A 20613-nucleotide genomic window follows, 5' to 3' on the forward strand; every position below is an offset into this window, starting at 1 on the left:
TGAGATTAACAAACAACTTGAACTACTTGCAAACCGTAATATAAAAGTGAAAGTAAGCATATTATAAAAGCCACTAAATCCATTTTTTAATCTCATGCCCATTCTGCTCTTGTAACACATGATTAAATCCTACATTTATCCTAATGTTCTGTCCCAAGGTATTTAGCTTATGAATTAGAAGGAAACGGATTAGTGTCCAAAGAGAAGTCTCCTCTCTTGAGAAAAATGCAGAAATGAATCTTAGAAATAAGAGGTGAACTAAGACGGAGGTTAGAGAGATGTTAGAATTTTTAGAAAAGTATGATTCTCTTCATTAGAAACTGACACAGAAGATGCTATCTTTTTTTCCATTGCATAATTTTGGCCTCTTTGCTGAAAATCATGTGTCCATAGGTGTATGGATTTCTGTCTCCATTTCAATTCCAATGATCCACCTGTCTGTTTTATGGTAATACCATGTGGTTTATATTACTATTGTTCTGTAGTAGAGCTTGAGGTCAGGGATGGTGATACCTCTGGAAGTTCCTTTATTGTACAGGATTGTTTTAGCTGTCCTGAGTTTTTGTTTTTCCTTAAGAAGCTGAATATTGTTCTTTCAAGGTCTACAAAGAATTGTGTTGGGGTTTCGATGGGAATTGCTTGAATCTGTAGATTGCCTTTAGTCAGATGACCATTTTTACTATCTTACCTACTGATTCATGAACATGGGAGATCATTCCATCTTCTAGCATCTATTTCTTCAAAGACTTGAAGTTCTTGTCTACAGGCTTTTCACTTGCTTGGTTAGAGTTACACCAAGATATTTTATATTATTTGAGGCTATTGTAAAGGGTGTTGATTCTCTGATTTCTTTTTCAGCCCATCTATCATTTGCATATAGGAGGGCTGCTGATTTCTTGTGAGTTAATCTTGTATTCAATCTTTTGACTAAAGGTGTTTATTGGTTGTACTTCTCTGGTAGAGTTTTGAGGGTCACTTATGTATACTATCTGTGAATAATGATACTTTAATTTTTTTCCTTTCCAGTTTGTATCCCCTTGATTTCCATTTCCTTTAGTTGTCTTGTTGCTAATGTACTATATTGATTAGGTACGGAGAGAGCAGACAATCTTGTCATGTTCCTGGTTTTATTGGAATTTCTTTGAGTTTCCATTTAATTTGATGTTGACAATCAGCTTGCTGTATATTGCTTTTATTATATTAACAAATGGTACTGATCTAACTGGATGTTGGCAAGGAGAAGAATGCAAATAGATCTAATTTTATCACCTTGCACAAAACTCATATCCAAGCAGGTCAATGACCTCAACATAAATCAAGCTACACTAAATCTGATAGAAGAGGAAATGGGAAATAATCTCCATTGCATTGACACAGGAGACAACATTCTGAACAGGACACTAATATTGACAATTAATAAATGGGACCTCATGAAATTGAAAAATTTATGTAAGGCAAAGGACACTGTCAATAGGACAAAATGGCCACCTACAGAATGAAAAAAGGTCTTCATCAACCCCACATCCAGCAAAGGGCTGATTTCCAAAATATGTAAAGCAAAAACACTAGATGCCTACACGTCAAATAATCTAATTAAAAATGGGGTATAGATCCAAACAGACAATTCTCAATAGAAGAATCTCAATGACCGAGAAACACTTAAGGAGATGTTCAACATCCTTAGCCATCAGGGAAATGCAAATCAAAATGACTCTGAGATTCTACTTTATACCTGTAAAAATGATAAGATTAAAAACAGAAGTGACAGTTTATGCTGGAGAATATGTGGAGATGTGGACAAGAAGAGCACTCCTCCACTGCCGTGGAGGTACAAACTGGTACAGTCACTTTGAAAGTCAGTATGGCAGTTTCTCAGAAAACTGGAAATCAGTCTACCACATGACTCAGCTATATCACTCTTGGGTATGTACTCAAAGGATGCTCAATCATACCACAAGGACACTTGCTCAGCTATATACATAGCAACTTTATTCGTAATATCCAGAACTTGGAAACAACCTAAATGTCTCTCAATCAAGGAATGGATTAAAAATATGGCAGAGTTCCAGGAAGTCTGTAGAAGAGGGGAAGAAAGGATTGTAGGGCCCAGAAGGGTCAAGAACACCATAAGCAAACCTACAGGATCAACTGACCTGGGCTCATAGGGGCTCACAGTAACTGAACCAACAATTAAGGAACCTGCATAGGATTGATCTATATGGTATTCTGCATATACATTACAGTTGAATAGCTTGGTCCTCTTATGTGACTCCTAACAGTGGGAACAGGGGATATCACCAACTCTTTTACTGGCTTTCGGGATAGAACTCCTTGTCCTGGGTTGCCTCGCTTAGCCTTAATACAAGGGAAGGCATTTGGTCTTATTGTAACTCAATATGCCATGTTTTGTTGATACCCATGAAAGACCTGACTTTTCCTAAACTGAAACAGAGTAAGAGTGGAACAGAGGGAGGGTAGGTAGGAGATGAGGGAGGGGAAACTGTGGCCAGGATGTAAAATAAATAAATAGCTTAATTAATTCATTCATTAAAATAATCTGGAAAATGGATGTATAGATGCTATTACAAGCATATTAGGAGCTCTTAGTGGTTACATTCTAAGAAAGAATGTCTGATTGATACATGAAGACACATACAAAGATGAGCTACCCAAGGTCTCTCTCACTGTCCATCTATTATTTGTTTACCAATGAGCAAATCTGAGATAGTCATACTGTTTTAAAGAGAACTCACAACCGTGTTTGCCACTATCAGCTAAACAGTGGGAACAGGGGATATCACCAACTCTTTTACTGGCTTTCGGGATAGCACTTCTTGTCCTGGGTTGCTTCGCTTAGCCTTAATACAAGGGAAGGCATTTGGTCTTACTGTAACTCGATATGCCATGTTTTGTTGATATCCATGAAAGACCTGACTTTTCCTAAACTGAAACAGAGTAAGAGTGGAACAGAGGGAGGGTAGGTAGGAGATGAGGGAGGGGAAACTGTGGCCATCCTTTTGTCGATAGTTTCATTTAAAGCATACCCTCTACCCCAAGAGAATGTATAACTCTAGGCCTGGTCTAATTAACACAGTCTGATTTATAATTACTCACATGCTTGAATACCAACAATTAGGTCACTTTAATAGGAGCTCTAGATTAAACAAGCCTCTGGGTATCTATAACATCTTGGCTTAACTCTTTTTTTTTTTTTGATTGAATGAAGTTAAATTTTACTTCAACTTACATCCAATTAGCTTCTCATTGCTGGACCCATATAGAGAAGGGATGTACCATAATAATTTTTGCTTCTACATAGTTTACATATAGATTAAAGGTTTCTCTTCCCTCTTGGGAATTCCTAGTAATGGTACCAACAGAACTAAGGCCATGTCTTATCCCGTGGTGTCCTCCTGAGTGCCTGGCATCCTAAGCAAAAGCCCAGAGGCTGGAGGAAGATCTGGAGGAAGGATGCACTGTCACAGTTCTCTTTACTAATATATAAACTCTGTAGCTCTCACTCTAAGGAGGCTCTGTGGAACCTGGAGGGGGAAGCCTGGAAGAAGCAATCTCAAAATCAAAAGATCATCTAAGGTTAAAACTAACAAAATCAAGTGATTCATTTTTAAACGCAAAGTTGATTATTCTGAATAAAATGATAGTTTTCATAAAATGTTAAGCAATATAGAAGAATATTAGTCAAAACTCTAAAGCCCTTTTCCTGTTACCCAAAGCTGACAACTCCCAAGGTTATTCCTTCAGACATTCTCCAGAAATATGCAATCATATACAGACACACGCTTTTCACAGCACTCTTAGTGAGCTTCCACTGCTGTGAAGAGACAGCATGACCACGGCAACTCTTACAAAGGAAAACATTTAACTGGGGCTGGCTTACAGTTCAGAGGTTTAGTCCATTATCCTCATGGCAGGAAACATGGCAGCATGCAGGCAGACTTGGTGATGGAAAAAGAGCTGAAAGTTCTACATTTGATTCATAGGCATCAAGAAGAGAACCTGCTTGAGCTTCAGAGACTTCAAAATCCACCCCCTAGTGACACACCTCCTCTAACAAGCCACACCTCCTAGTAGGACCACTTTCTATGGGCCAATGGGGACCATTTTCTTTCAAACCACTACAAACACAAAAGGAAATATGCTATTCATATTCTTTTATGATGTTCTTCCCTTCATATATAGAAAGCATATTGTCCATCTATTTTCACTTCAAAATAGAGAAATGGAAGGATGGGTACATGCCACAGTTTTAAAGGAGTTAATATGTGCTATATCACAGTGGATGAAGACAGTTTGCTCCCATGTTTTCTATAAAATAAATACAATAAAATCCTTTGATTTTCCTGTGGCCATAGTGCAAGTCCATCTGAAAACAGATGTCTAAAGGAGACTGATTAAAACTGTACACATTTTAAATCTTAGTGGGAAATATCCCAGTGCCCTCCTGAAAGGTATTATTGCAGTGTGGGTGTACACACTCTCAACACACTTGGTAGGACTGGGCATCATCAAACACACTAGTCTCTTCAAATTCAATGTGGAAAAGTGGAAGTTTTTGACTGAAACTAATAGAGATGCAATAGTAGTGCTTCCAAAAGTTATTATCTAAGGGTGGACAATATGCTTTTCATATAGGTTTTTATCATATAAGTAAAGATTACAAACAATTTTTCATTTTTTCTTATGTTCAAGCGACTAGATAATAATCTGATATTATCATAATTTTGACAATAGTATATAATCTAGTAAGCCACAGAGTTTGAGGATCTCTAAGACTATATAAGAGCAGCCTAGAAATCAATGACAGCATCTGTGGGTTTCTCCTGCATTTATAACTGCTCCATGGCGGACCTCACCTCACTGCCTCCAAGACCCAGCTGAACCCACCACGATCTGAGAGTCAGCATGCCCAGATTGCTGGTCATTCATCCTATGACAGCCAGCTAGTTATTCCTCATATCATATCTTCGATTTTTTCCTCCATAAAAATAGAGACAAATAGTAGCCATTTCTTACAGTTGCAATAAGGATCAAACAAGATGGCATAATGACATAATAAGTTCTGTTTTTGACCTGCTGTAAATGTGTTGAATTGATTTTTTATTACTGTGCTTGTGACCAAGTCCCTGTGAAAAGGTACCTATTTTACTAATTCAAGAAAGGAAAAGACTGTGTTCATTTCCAAGCCTTGAACAGACATGGTTTCCAGGAACTGGTTATAAATCAATCTGTGGATAAAGATGTGTTTGAAAGTCAGTCAATAGTACCAGGCTCTCCAATCCGGAAATTGAGGATAAAGGTCAGTCAGTCCCCAAACATCCTTGCTTCTAAAAGTCCTTTTAACTCTATCTGCCTCAGAGGTTTCAGGATTCTGCCCAAATCATCCACTCACTTTGTGTTCTATGTGTTAGGACTGCAACTTCCTTTGCTTAGCCTGCAGTGTATTCAGCTGCCAGTCTCAGACACAGAATGGCAGGATTTTCTGCATGTGTGTTATTTTGTATAGAAATACCAAGGCTGAATCTTCCCCCACTTACTTGATGAACAGTAAAGCCCACTTCCTTTTCATTACCACCACTAAATTTTCAATCTTCAGCAAAATCTAGGATAATCAAACTGTGCTTCAAAATGAGAAACAGCTCATTTTGCTTTCTCAAATTTTATCATAGCCACAGAAATATAGAAAATTCTAATTTACAGCGGAAGTTCAAAATAGATCAGTTTCTATGAAAAAAATGTTATTGTTGCCATATTAATACACTGATAAAAGCTGTCTTTGGTCTACCTAAATGCATGTAGTTTAAAACAAAATTGTCTGTAAAAGTTAAACCCTCAGTACAAATGCACATATACATAGATGTGTTCTCAAGTGCTTGTTTGGATAGTTGAACTATTATATATGTGAATTCCTTAGATGGAAACAATATTTGCATTCTGAAACTCTCGGCTTCTGTGGTTTAATTGTGAGATTCCCCTCCCATATTTCTCTCACCCTAGCCCTTCCTTCAGGTCTTCCAGACACCTACTTCTATTCTGAGTCTTGCTTTAGCCAAGCTCTTCCTTCTTTATCCCTCCTGATCAAAAGTTTTACTACTTACTCTTCAAGGATCACATCATACCCTACCATTATTCCTCACTTTCTCCTCCCACAACTCTGTACATGTCAGTTATTGGTACATACATCTTAAATAACTGTGCATTTTCCCGTTCCTGGAGAGTCTGATGTGTGCATTTACTTTTCCATCTCCAGAATAGACACAGCCAACAAGTGCTCTTTCCTTTATTTATATATGCATATCTAGTATTCATATGTAAGGTCATTTGCAGCCCACTTAATAAAAGAAGATATGAAAAATCAGCAGAGGATTGCTTCTTTTCTTTGATTGATTTTGATACTGTTTCTTTTTTTTTCTTTTTTGGTTTTTCGAGACAGGGTTTATTGGTAGCTTTGGAGCCTGTCCTGGAACTAGCTCTTGTAGACCAGGCTGGTCTCGAACTCACAGAGATTCGCCTACCTTTGCCTCCCAAGTGCTGGGATTAAAGGCGTGTGCCACCACTGCCCAGCTCTTTGATATCATTTTATAAACATTTTAATCTCCAGATCAGTTTCCCCGGTTGGCCATCAAAGATGGAAGAACTAGAAAGCAAACCTTTCAGGGTTTTTTTTTTTTGTCCTAACTTACTTACTAAAAATATGTAAACATAATTATATGAGCAGAGCTGATGAAATGGTCCATTCCATTTCACAATCACCTAATGAAAAAGAGGCATCAGTAGTCCTAAGGTCACCATTCAAGTTGGCATTGTGAGCATTTAACACACCAAATAAAGTAGGCCAGTGCGCCCTGTCCCTAAGGGACTTGCACAAACTAATCAATAATAAACCTTGAAGTAATAATTACTAAAGAAATACCAGAAAGTTCTACACCATCACCAATTAGAGTTCTCTCATTCACACCAAGTATCCCACTTGATTTTTGACAATGGTGTCAATAAGTTCAAAGTCAATGATTATTTTTAACATCAAATAGTCAATTTACACCATACCATAAAATATAAAAATATCTAGTGACAAGCCCTCTCCACAACAGGTGGTGGGCAACAGAATTAGGAGTGGAGTAAAGAGACAGTGAGGTAAAAGAATGTGGGATTCCCCTCTGTGTGCTGTGAATATGATTGGATAAGTAATAAAGAAAACTAGCTTGGCCTGATAGGGTAGAATAGAGCTAGGTGGGGAAAACTAAATTGAATGCCGAAAGGAAGAAGGCAGAGTTAGAGAGAAGCCATGTAGCCGCTCTGGAGCCAGATGGAACTTTATCTGGTAAGCCACAACCACATGGTGATACACATTTTACTAGGAATGGGTTAAATTAAAATGCAAGAGCTAGCCAATAAGAAGTTAGAGCTAATAGGTCAAGCAGTGTTTTAAATAATATAGTTTCTGTGTGATTACTTCAGGGCTAAGCAGCCAGGAACAAACTAGCAGCCTCCTTACTACAAAAGAACTCTAGACAGCCTATAATATCAGCATGCAGTTCTGTATTGCACAGATGCACTTGGATATCCAAGCAGGAAACCAAGAATGTCAAGCTTCAGGAACCACACTCTGTCGGATGTGTACCCTTAGTATAATCACTCTCATCACAAACCCACAGGAATCCACAAGGACTCTCTGTGACCCACGGGATATCTCCAAACTCAACCCCTGGTGTTAAGATCATTTACAGATAATGCCCTAAACATGCTGGGAAGATCTAACCCAGTAAGGGTTAGCTCCAATTCAGAAAAGCAATACCTGCTTTCTGCATGTGTTATACATGGGGATGTTTGTGCAGCTGTATTTCCTATGTACAACTTGTAAAACCCCTACGAAAGGGTCATTTCATGGATTTAAAGAAGAGAAATTTGAAATGAGAGTATAATCTAACTTTTCAAATGTCACACCCTTCAAAATGGCAGAATAAGAGCACTGAGCCCAAGCCCTCCCCTAAACCTACACTGAGGGTAGATGATGCTGTGTCCCTGACTTCAATTCAGCCAGTTCCTTGTTGACCAGCAAGAGATAGGGTATAGAATAGACCTTCCATGAACTTGTAGCTCATAGACAGTAATCTATACTTTGGAACCTATGGATGGCGGTATCTTGCATCTTTGGGTTAAAACCAATAAAGCATTTATAGTTGAACAAGAAGTGTAAGGCACTCTATTATATGGCACATTTAAGGTCTTCTCCTCTATATCTAAATTTTAGGAAAGGATTGGAAGTATGAAGTTTTGCTATCTGGAAGCAACTTGTCAAACTTAAGCTACTGATATATGAATGGAAACTCCTTCAAAGCGGTTTGTAACAAACAATTACATGTATCATAATATCTTTTTGCTTTTAATTGGCAATAGAATTTTTGAATAAATGATATTCTTATATGCCTACAATTTGGAGTGATTAAATCAGCTTTGTAATTTTTTTTTTTGGTTTATTCGAGACAGGGTTTCTCTGTGGCTTTGGAGCCTGTCCTGGAACTAGCTCTGTAGATCAGGCTGGTCTCCAACTCACAGAGATCCGCCTGCCTCTGCCTCCTGAGTGCTGGGATTAAAGGCGTTCGCCACCACCGCCCGGCTCAGCTTTGTAATCTTATCCCTTGATGTACATGATTATTTTGTGATAACAAAATAAAATTATTTTTAACAATTTTAAGATATACATTGCATGTTTATACTAGCTATCATTCTCTATAATTAATTACTACTAAAGCTTTCTTCTCCTACATGAAATTTAGTATACTTAGATCAACATTTCTCCTCTCCCCATCAAAGTCCCTCCTCTGCAAACCATCATGCTCCTCCTTCCCATTCAGTTATCTTGATAACACATATGAGATTCCATTGTATTTCCCTTGTGTGTCTGGTTTATTCCACATAACACACTGCTGTGTCTGCCTCTTAACTCATTTTAAAGCCCTTTGCCCTCTCTATTCCCTAGAATGTCACTAGGGAAAGGTGGCCTCCTTGGATTGTAGGTAATCTAATTCACATCTCAATTCTGTTGACCCTCCTTCCACTTGCTCTTCCAAATTCTTTCTAAGCTTAGTTTCTTTAACTTATTCAACTCCCCAAATCTGTCATGTCTCCTCCTCCTTTATACTGGTGCTTCCTACAGTTTCCCTTACCTTCCAAGTGAAGTCAGAGAGTACCCGTAATGCCAATTACTGTCCCTGTAGAGTCAAACTTTGAAGCTTTATTCATCTCCCAAATTGAAACTTAAATTATCGATTAAATCATCCCACAGAGTATCTGATCATAACTTCACAGTGTAAACTCGAGACAGAAACAAAATCAGCCATTTTGGCTCTCACACAATTTTTGTTTTGTTCTTCATCCTCATCTTCTCTCAGCCATTGTATGGTACTGCAGATGGGAGGTGTGGGTTATAGAAAATATTCTAGTAAGGGGTTTGGCACTGGGGAGTCACGTGGTCAGACTCAGGACCTGATGGTTGTGTTCCTTAGACTTTCAGTAACCTTTGGAATCCCAGAACATGAGTACTTGATAAACATGGAATCCATCACATTTAGGAGAAGTTAATATGAACAAATACGTACATATACTTGTAAACTTTAAAACAACAATAATTGTTTCACATGCACAATGATACTCACAAGGCTTCATATCCTGAGAGGGAATAAAATTTCATTGTTACCAATATCCACTGCCTTCAGGCAAGAAAGCTCATACGTAGGAGACAGGAAATACATATATTGTGATAGAGGGATAACTCTAACAGACTAAGTACTCGCTAAGTCCGGTTTCATTGCTCTTTCTGGTTATTTAACATCTAAGTAAGGCTCCGTTGATGGAGCTTAATCAACAGAATTTGGCAAAAGAATATTTCCACTTGATAGCCCATTTGACCCACAAAATTCTCCCCAGGTCATGTGACCAACAGGAGTGAATATGACCCAGGTGAGCCAGAATGTCATAAACTGGTGATGTGGAAACCACATGTACAGAGCACAGGTCCTGGAATTCTTACCCGGAGCAGAGTCATCTGACCAATTCCTTATTCCCATTGAATTCTGACACCAGTGAGGAACTCGCTATTGTCAGATCACTGGATTTGTCTGCCACAGTACCAAGATTTACCTTAACTGATATACGCACATTAGAAATTACTTTTCCGCCGGGCGGTGGTGGCGCACGCCTTTAATCCCAGCACTCGGGAGGCAGAGGCAGGCGGATCTCTGTGAGTTCGAGACCAGCCTGGTCTACAAGAGCTAGTTCCAGGAGAGTCTCCAAAACCACAGAGAAACCCTGTCTCGAAAAACCAAAAAAAAAAAAAAAAAAAAAAAAGAAATTACTTTTCCATATACAATTGATTCTACTACATGGTAAAATGATATTCTACACTGGACTATGTAAAATTTATTTGGATAAATGAACACTTTAGATAAGAAGACGAGTATGCCTTATGTAAAATGCTTGGGACCAGAAAGATTTCAAATGTTAGATTTTTGGAATGTTTTCATACACATAATAAGATATTGTAAGAATGAGACATGAGAAAACACAAGACTTATTTACTTTTCAAATACACCCCACACATATAGCCTAATGGTAACTTAATACAGTATTTTAGTTCACCTGAATTTTGGTGGTGATCTGTCACATAATGCCATACATGGGATTTATGATATTGTATGATAATCATAATTTTTAGATTTTGGAACTTTTCATGTTTCATATTTTTCACATTCAATCTGTCACTATAATAGCTCAAATGAACTTCAATAGGGGATCATATGTCAACAAAATACATACAACAACAGCAAAAAAATTGACAAGAAAACTTGTCCTCAAGCATTTTCTAAGCAAGTAACTTCCTAAGCATTCATACTTCAGAAGAAAACCTTAACATTGTGTGTGTATTCCATTTTATTATGAAGAAGCAATTTAGATAGGCAGCACCATTCAAAAGAGTATTACGCTAGCCACATACTACAGACTACTGCTGTGCACTTATTTGCTTGACTTGCGATATTTCTACAATTTCCTGACTAGTTGGTGTTGGTTTCTTCTTTTAATACTCTATTTCCTATAGTTTTGAGGCAGTAGAAAAAAAATCAAATTCACAGTCTGACTTAGTGACAGTTAATTCAGTTGTTTACATTTGATTGTCTTGAGTCAACTAAGAGACCCACCTCTGTGCATGCCCAGAAGTGATTACCTAGATCGAGTTACTTGAGGTGGGAAGGCCTGCACACTCTGAATGGTGGGAAGACCTGTACATTCTTAATGGCACCATTCCATGGGTTGAATCTGCACTGGAAACAAAAGAGAAATCCAGAAGAGCCTAAAAATGGATTGCCCTCTGCTTGCTGTCAACAAATACAGTGTGGTCAGTGCCTCAAATTCCTGGAGCTCTAACTTCCCCACCGAACACATCCGACTCTTCAAGTGTTACTAAAATAGTCCTTCCTTCCAGAGATTGCTTTTTTCAGGTGTCTTGTCATGGTAGTGAGGCAAGGAAATATAATACAATCCCAAAATGAGTCTTTTTCTATTTTTGTTTCACTCTCGGTTCCTCCTGCACACACACAGTCTGGTTTGGTTCGTTTGTTTTGCAGATCTGCTGTATGACCTCGACAGAATGCTTACTATGCTGATGACATAAAAACAGGACCCGTTCTTTAGAGCCAGACTGCAAGTCAATGTCCTGGAGGCTGGCACCCAGAAACATCTGGTTTGGCCAGCATCTGGGAGAAACTGAATCTGCTGCCCTGGCTCTGGCTGATGACACACAGTCTCTGAGAGAGCTCTGTCTTCAAAACCACACAGCAGCTTTGGAACAGGACAGGTCAGCTGAGAAAATGACTTTTACCCTTACAATGTTACCTATGCTGTCCTAAGCTCTCAGTGTTTCTCCCTTATCCAGGGATCTGCAAGAGAGCCCATCACAGTGCCCACTGCCTTGCTCATAACACAGATCAGTGTGACGGCTTCCTCCTAACATGCCTTAGTAAGTTGTAGATGAATACACTGTACATGGCTATACCAAAGCCTGTAACATGTATCATAGTCCTGCTTTAAACTTGTTTTGGTTCTTATGTTATCAGTATACACTGAAGCCCCAACAGGGGATGTAAAACTGAGTAATGATGTTTAACAAGCAGTATTATCATATGGACCTAAGGTAGTGTTGAAACCACAGCTTCCCTGTTGAATGGCTCTGTGACCCCTGAAGCATTGCTTGATCTAGTTGTGTCTTAGCTTCCTTATCTGTGAAATGGGGATTATAGTTATGCTTACTTCCTGAACTGTTACAGGAATTTGCGACTTAAGATATTCACCATATTTTAGATGCTGTCTAGCACAACATGAGGGCTTTTTGTGCTGTCTTCCATTACTATTCTCCTTCATCTTGCACATCATCTCCAATTCAGTGCCCCATATAGCACTATACAATTGTTAATAGCCCTAGTAAACAGGTTTGAGTGTAAAAAGAGTTTTAAAAGAACTGCCTCCATGAAAGCCAATACTTTTTTCTACTTTTACTCCCAAGTTTCAAAATGACACTGTATTCAGGCCTGGAAGTATTTAAGATGATCTCTCATCTTGCTTGGGCTTTATGAATTTATAAGTTTTAAAGGCATTCTCTTCCAATCTTGCTTGAATCTTATTTTTATATGTTTTCTGAGTGCCTATGCCAAGGTGTACTTTTTGCAGTTTGTGGGGTAGAAAGTAGGTGCGGAAGAATGGAGTCTTATGAGAAGGTAAAGCATGTGTAACAGTATCCATTCTATGCCTATTGTGTAAATATTCTTTAAATAAAATTACATGCAATATTATGTGAAACATTGGCAGTTTCCTGGGGACATGAATGAAATAAGTGTTAAACTAGTCATGTACTTTCGTAGAAGCCTATGCTGACACATTCAGAAAAACACAAGCCCAGAAGTAATTACTCAGCCTTCCCTAACTCCTGGCTTGTATGGTAGTAAAGGTGACGCATTCACACAAATTAGTAAATTTTTCTCACCTACGACTGTCATCAGGATGAGTAAATTGAGCTGTCTACAGATAGTTTCCTTGAGAAATGACATAAATTACTGTGCTTGTATGCTACAGTTTCAGTACAAATCAAAGTGCAAACGAGTCACCTCAGGGAAAGAAAACAAACCCTAGAAGCCTTGGTTCTTATTGTAAGAACACTCAGGAATTTGGATGCAGAATGGGGTTAAAGATCAAGGGTACATGATGGGCTGGGTATCACATAAAGGATGGGTTAGCACATACAAGAAACATACAAATTTGAAAATTGCTTTTCACAAGGAAAATGATTTCTCTCTCTTTCTCTCTCCCGCCATGTCCCCCCATCTCATTTTGTTTTTTCAAGACAGGGTTTCTCTGTAGCTTTAGAGCGTGTCCTGGAACTAGATCTTGTAGACCAGCCTGGCCTTGAACTCACAGAGATCCTCCTGCCTCTGCCTCACTAGTGCTGGGATTAAAGGTGTGTGCCACCACCATCCAGTGGAAAATGATTTCTAATGCATGAAAAGGTTTATCTGTGTTACTTCAGGGATTCAGTTATGAACCAGAGGCTAGCTCAGGTAGCCTTCTGAAATGTCCTCTTCAACTGCAGGTGAGTTAAACACAAAAATGAAGCAAGGATATTGGAGAGGAAGCTCCCAACTTCAAATAAAGAGCTGGTGTTGTAAATACAGACCTCCTCAGAGTGCTGTCTGCCAGAAAACTGTGATTATGAATGAAAACTTTGAAACTCTATCTAACAAATAACCACTGTCTATAAAAATTCCTTTCTGTTTGCTAAGATGATTAAACAATACAAAAACAGCACCACATACTGACAACTACAGTTCTGATTACTGGGCTAAATAACATAGACTGTGTACTTTACTTTTATTCTAAAACTTTCGCCTTAATATTTTATTTTCAGATTAGATTGCATCTTTGATGTGAGCCTTTAAAAAATTTCCTTCTACTGGGTTGCATGGTCCAGCCTCAACATGAGGGTGTTTGCCTTGTCTTACTGTATTTTCTTTTCCAGTCTGGCTGTTGTCCCTTACTCTTTTCTAAAGAGGAAACAGAGGGGGAGTGGATCTGGGGGAGAAGGAATGTGGGGGAGAGCTGGGAGGAGTGGAGCGAGAGGAAATTGTTGGGATATATTATATGAGAAAAGAATCTTTATTTTCAATAAATTTTTTAAAAATACTTTAATTTGTTGAGAATTTCTTACAATGTATTTTGATCATATTTGTCTCTTCCTAACTGCCCCCAGATTCACCCACCTTTCAACCCACACAAGAGAATAAAAACATCAGTACCAGGAATGAATTACCTCTTAAATATTACTGGCTACCGTCATTGCTCTTGGTTAGCCTTCAGAACTTTGATAAGACCATGTTGCTGAATACACCACATACTTAAGTCATAAAAGCTGGTATGACCTTGAAGTTTTAACCCTAATGGCCAGCTTCCATAGTTCTGCATGATACCAGAGAATAGTAATCATTAATCATACCCAGTTATCAACCCTGTGACCTACAATAATAATTGTTCTGATAGGATGACCACTAATACAATGTGGCACAAATGTTATGGGAACAGCCAGTCAGTTTCTGCTTGGGTTTAAGATTTGTTCAATGAAATGGATCCTATCTCTGGCATCATTATTCAGAACAAGGACCTGTATGTAGCTAGATAGATCAGAACCCTAATCAAAAGCTTATTGCTATTATGCAGATAAGAGGATATAATATTATAACAACTTTTAATGATATATTGCTGTACCCATGATTAATGCATCTCTTAGCCTCATTGAAGAAGCGTTCTTTTGCAGGATGGAGACTAGCAGAGAGACTCACAACTGGTCATCCTGTTGATATTTGCTAGAATGAGGACAAGGAGAGAGAGTTTTAAAGTTTTGTTCTCTTGAAGGTTTAAAGATAACTATCTTTGTTTTTTTAAAATATTAACAAAGTCCAGAGTGCTAACCATTACACCATGGGGTGGGAATGCAATCTTGTGCAACCACTTTGGAAATCGGTGTTTCGGTTTCTCAGGAAATTCGGGATCAACTTACCCCTGGACCCAGCAATACCACTCCTGGGAATATACCCAAGAGATGCCCTATCACATGACAAGAGCATTTGTTCAACTATGTTCATAGCAGTATTATTTGTAATAGCCAGAACCTGGAAACAACCTAGATGCCCTTCAATGGAAGAATGGATGAAGAAAGTGTGGAATATCTACACATTAGAGTACTATGCTACGGTAAAAAACAATGACTTCTCGAATTTTGCATGCAAATGGATGGAAATAGAAAACACTATCCTGAGTGAGGTATCCCAGAGCCAAAAGGATGAACATGGGATGTACTCACTCATAATTGGTTTCTAGCCATAAACAAGGCTCACGGAGTCTACACTTGGTGATCCCAAAGAAACTAAGTAAGAAGGTGAACCAAAGGAAAAGCATATAGTTGTCCTCTTGGCTATGGGAAGTAGACAAAATTGCCGGGGAGAAAATTGAGATCTTGGGGGTGGGGTGGGATGGGGGTAAGGGGAGATGGGGAGAGAGGGGGGAGGGGGGAGAATGGGGGGGAGCTTGGGAAAGGGGGAGGATTGGGATGAAGGAAGGTTGGATGGGGGAGCACGGAAGCACGGTTCTTAGTTAAGGGAGCCACCTTAGGGTGGGCAAGAGACTTGAACCTAGAGGGGCTCCCAGATATCCAAGCCGAGGTCCCCAGTTAGTTCCTTGGGCAGCTGAGGATGGGGAATCTTAAATGACCCTATCCTAGAGCAATACTGACGAATATCTTGCATATCATCATAGAACCTTCATCTGGTGATGGATGGAGACAGAGACAGAGACCCACACTGGAGCACTGGACTGAGCTCCCAAGGTCCCAAGGAGGAGCAGAAGGAGGGAGAACATGAGCAAAGAAGTCGGGACCACGAGGGGAGCACCCACCCACTGAGACAGTGGAGCTGATCTATTGGGAGCTCACCAAGGCCAGCTGGACTGTGACTGAAAAAGCATGGGATAAAACTGGACTCTCTGAGCATGGCCAACAATGAGGGCTGATGAGAACCCAAGGACAATGGCACGGGGTTTTGAACCTACATAATGTGCTGGCTTTGTGGGAGCCTCGCCAATTTGGATGTTCACCTTCCTAGAAATGCACGGAGGGGGGAGGACCTAGGACTTACCACAGGGCAGGGAAATCTGACTGCTCTTTGGGCTGGAGAGGGAGGGGGAGAGGAGTGGGGGGAGGGGGAGAAGGGTGGGAGGAGGGGGAGGGAAATGGGAGGCTGGGAGGAGGTGGAAACTTGTTTTTTTTTCCTCTTTTCTCAATAAAAAAAAATATTAACATTCTGCCAGACAATGGTGACACACACCTTTCATCCCAGCACTTGAAAGGCATAAGCAGGTGAATCTCTGTGAGATTTGATGCCAGACTAGTCTACAAAAGCTAGTTCTAGGACAGGCTCCAACGCTACAGAGAAACCCTGTTTAAAAAAAAAAAAACAACAACAAAACAAAAAAAAAATCAATGTACTTTGACCCTATAATCTCTGGTCACATTTGAAGTGCTTATTTAACTTATTGAGCATTAAAGAGTTAAGATTTGCCATTTTATAACAAGCCTATAGCTGAGACCACAAACCAAAATTAAAGACTATATTGAGTCTTTGAAAGTATGCTTCCATTAATTTAAATTGGCCATTATTGTTTAGCTTTTATAAAGCGGTAAAGAGGCTAGGTAGTGGTGGCACATATCTTTAATCCCAGCACTCAGAAGGAAGAGGCAGGCAGATTGCTGTGAGTTTCAGGGCAGCCTGATCTACAAAGTGAGTTCTAAGACAGCCAGGGGTTACATAGAGGAACCCTGTCTCAAACAAAACAAACTAACAAAAAGGAGGTATAGATATGCACTAAATATGTCTTTTAATGCATATTGCATACCATAGTAAATTCATAGCCAGAAGAAAAGTTGGCACTTTCCAATACAGTGCTAGAAATCTTCTATATATTAATGGATAGTATATTCACATAAATTTAGCTATACCACTAATATTCAAAATAAGGGTGAATTTACAGTATTTTTAAACTTTTTAGTACCATCTAAAACTAGTTGGTCATTTTAATACTTTTAAAATATCTCTATTACCTTCTAAAATCAATAAAAAAGGATATTGAGCAGATATATTTTCATCAGTTCCCCATACAACTTAGCTAGACTTTTCTTTCTTCTTTAAGTGGTGCCAAATTATGCCGTTCTTGTCTATGGGGTTTGCTTCCATGTTACCAAGCTCTCCTCTCTTAGATCCACCCATCGTTGATGGGAAAGGTTCTCACTACACAGAACATTGGTGAACTGAGTCAAAAGAATTCATTCTATCTTCTTCTATCTGTAACCTTGAAGTAGAAATGGGGAGAGCTTTCGAATTCTGACACAAAACAAGAGAGGCAGAAAACTGCTGGTATTTAAAACAATTATTTCACCTGGTATGTCTGCCTAATCAATAGCTGACATTTGCCTCATTTAGAACTGACTATGACCAAGATAATAGTGTAAAATGATGCTGATGAGACAGGGGAAGCCACACAAACACAACATGTGTCTGTCTAAAAACTTAAATGTGAGCAAAACATCCACAAAAGCCCAGTAATGTGTGTAGAAATTATATTGAAATATTATCCCTTGATTTTAACTCTTTCTGAAAGTCCAGGTACAAAAATCACTTGATGATATTTTGCAATAGAACTGAACAGAGAATTCTCAACAGAAGAAGTTCAGATGGCCAAAAGACACTTAAGGTCGTGTTCAACTTCCTTAGCAATCAGGGAAATGCAAATCAAAACAACTTTGAGATATCATCTTACACCTGTCAGAATGGCTAAAGTCAAAAACACCAAGGATAACCTTTGCTGGAGAGGCTGTGGAGGAACGGGTACCCTCATCCATTGCTGGTGGGAATGCAATCTTGTGCAACCACTGTGGAAGTCAGTGTTTCGGTTTCTCAGGAAATTCAGGATCAACTTACCCCTGGACCCAGCAATACCACTCTTGGGAATATACCCAAGAGATGCTTTATCAAATGACAAAAGCATTTGTTCAACTATGTTCATAGCAGTATTATTTGTAATAGCCAGAACCTGGAAACAACCTAGATGCCCTTCAATGGAAGAATGGATGAAGAAAGTATGGAATATATACACGCTAGAGTACTACGCTGCGGTAAAAAACAATGACTTCTCGAATTTTGCATGCAAATGGATGGAAATAGAAAACACTATCCTGAGTGAGGTGTCCCAGACCCAAAAAGATGAATATGGGATGTACTCACTCATAATTGGTTTCTAGCCATAAATAAGGACCACGGAGTCTACAAGAGGTGAACCTAAAGAAGCTAAGTAAGAAGGTGAACCCAAGGAAAAACATAGAGTTGTCCTCTTGGCTAAGGGAAGTAGACCAAATTTCCGGGGAGAAAATGGGATCTTGGGGATGGGGTGGGATGGGGGTAAAGGGAGATGGGGAGAGAAAAGGTAGAAGGGAAGAAGGGGGGACCTGGGAAACAGGAGAATTGGGATAAAGTAAAGGTGGATAGGGGAGCACGGAACCACAATTCTTAGTTAAGGGAGCCAGTTTAGGGTGGGCAAGAGACTTGACCCTAGAGGGGCTCCCTAGTGCCCAAGATGAGGTTCCCAGTTAGTTCCTTGGGCAGCTGAGGATTGGGAACCTGAAATGACCCTATCCTAGAGCAATACTGACGAATATCTTGCATATCATCATAGAATCTTCAGCTGGTGATGGATAGAGATAGAGACAGAGACCCACACAGGAGCACTGGACTGAGCTCCCAAGGTCCCAAGGAGGAGCAGAAGGAGGGAGAACATGAGCAAAGAATTCGGGACCACGAGGCGTGCATCCACCCACTGAGACAGTGGAGCTGATCTACGGGGAGCTCACCAAGGCCAGCTGGACTGTGACTGAAAAAACATGGGATAAAACTGGACTCTCTGAGCATGGCGAACAATGAGGGCTGATGAGACACCAAGGACAATGGCAGGGGGTTTTGATCCTACTTAATGTGCTGGCTTTGTGGGAGCCTAGCCAGTTTGGATGTTCACCTTCCTAGATATGAACAGAGGGGGGAGGACCTAGGACTTACCACAGGGCAGGGAACCCGGACTGCTCTGTGGACTGGAGAGGGAGGGGGGGGAGAGGAGTGGGAGGAGGGGGAGAAGGGTGGGAGGAGGGGAAGGGAAATGGGAGGCTGGGAGGAGGTGGAAACTTGTTTTTTGTTTATGTTTTTTTTCTTCTTTTCGTAATAAAAAAAATTTAAAAAAAAAGAAAAAAACTATGATGGGAAGTATTATGAGTTAAACTCTAGGGGTGACAGTGTATGGATTATAATCCTAGAATTTAGAAGGAGGCAGAGGCAAGATGATCAAGAATTCAAGTCAGTTTGAGCTACACAGTGATATGCTTGAGAGAAAGAGAGAGAGGAAGGGAGAGAGAAGGGAGGAAGAGGAGGAGATAAGAAAGGAAGGTAAAAGTGCATGACCGATGGGTCTCCATATATTTAGTTTCTACACCCACAAATTCAGCAGTGTTGGATAAAACATATTTCAAAAATCATGTCTGGCGATGGTAGCACACGCCTTTAATCCATCCCAGCACTCTGGCGGCAAAGGTATGTGGCTGGCTCTCTATGAGTTTGAGGCTAGCCTGGTCTACAAAGTAAGTTCCAGGATAGGCTCCTGAGCCACACAGAAAAACCCTGTCTTGAAAAAACAAACAAAAAGTTCTTTGTATATTTTGGAGATCAAAGAACTCAAGAAACTTGACATCAAAAAACAACAGACAAATATCAAAGGGCCGAAAGACGTTTAAGGAAATATTCAACATCCTTAGCCATCAGAGAAATGCAAATCAAAACAACTCTGAGGTTCCATCTTACACTTGTCAGAATGGCCAAGATCAAAGACATTGATAACACTTTATGCTGGAGAGGATATTGGGTAAGCTCCTCTGTTGCTGGTGGGAGTGCAAACTTGTACAGCTTCTTTGGAAAAAAGTATGGTGATTTCTCAGAAAATTAGGAAATAATGTACCGCAAGACCCAGAAATACTGCTGTTGGGTATATACCCAAAAGATGCTCAATTTCACCACAATGACAAGTGCTCAACTATGTCCATAGCAGAATTGTTTGTAATAACCAGCAGCTGGAAACAACCTAAATGTCCCTCAACCGAAGAGTGGATAAGGAAAATGCGGTATATTTACACAATGGAGTACTATACAGCAGTAAAAAAAAGACATCTTGAAATATGCAGGCAAATGGATGGATCTAGATAAAATCATATTGAGTGAGGTAACCCATATTGAGTGAGGTAACCCAGACCCAAAAAGACAAATATAATATGTATTCACTCATAAGTGACTTTTAGACATAAATCAAAGAAAAACCAGCCTACAGGCCACAACCCCAGAGAAACTAGACAACAAAGAGAACCCTAAAAAACATACATAGATCTATATAGAAAGGTGAAAAAGACAAGATCTC

The 20613-nt window shown here is 39.5% G+C and overlaps 1 protein-coding gene across 5 annotated transcripts in view; it reads right to left on the reverse strand.

Annotated features, from left to right (window-relative positions):
• The window catches only part of Trpm3 (transient receptor potential cation channel subfamily M member 3), an 804706-nt gene that overhangs the window by 565101 nt on the left and 218992 nt on the right, over nucleotides 1–20613 (reverse strand). The window lies entirely within an intron of this gene.

The sequence above is a fragment of the Microtus oregoni genome, unplaced genomic scaffold, assembly GCF_018167655.1.
Source record: "Microtus oregoni isolate MIOR12 unplaced genomic scaffold, Mior012 000012F_ref0000307, whole genome shotgun sequence".
Classification (NCBI taxonomy): domain Eukaryota; kingdom Metazoa; phylum Chordata; class Mammalia; order Rodentia; family Cricetidae; genus Microtus; species Microtus oregoni.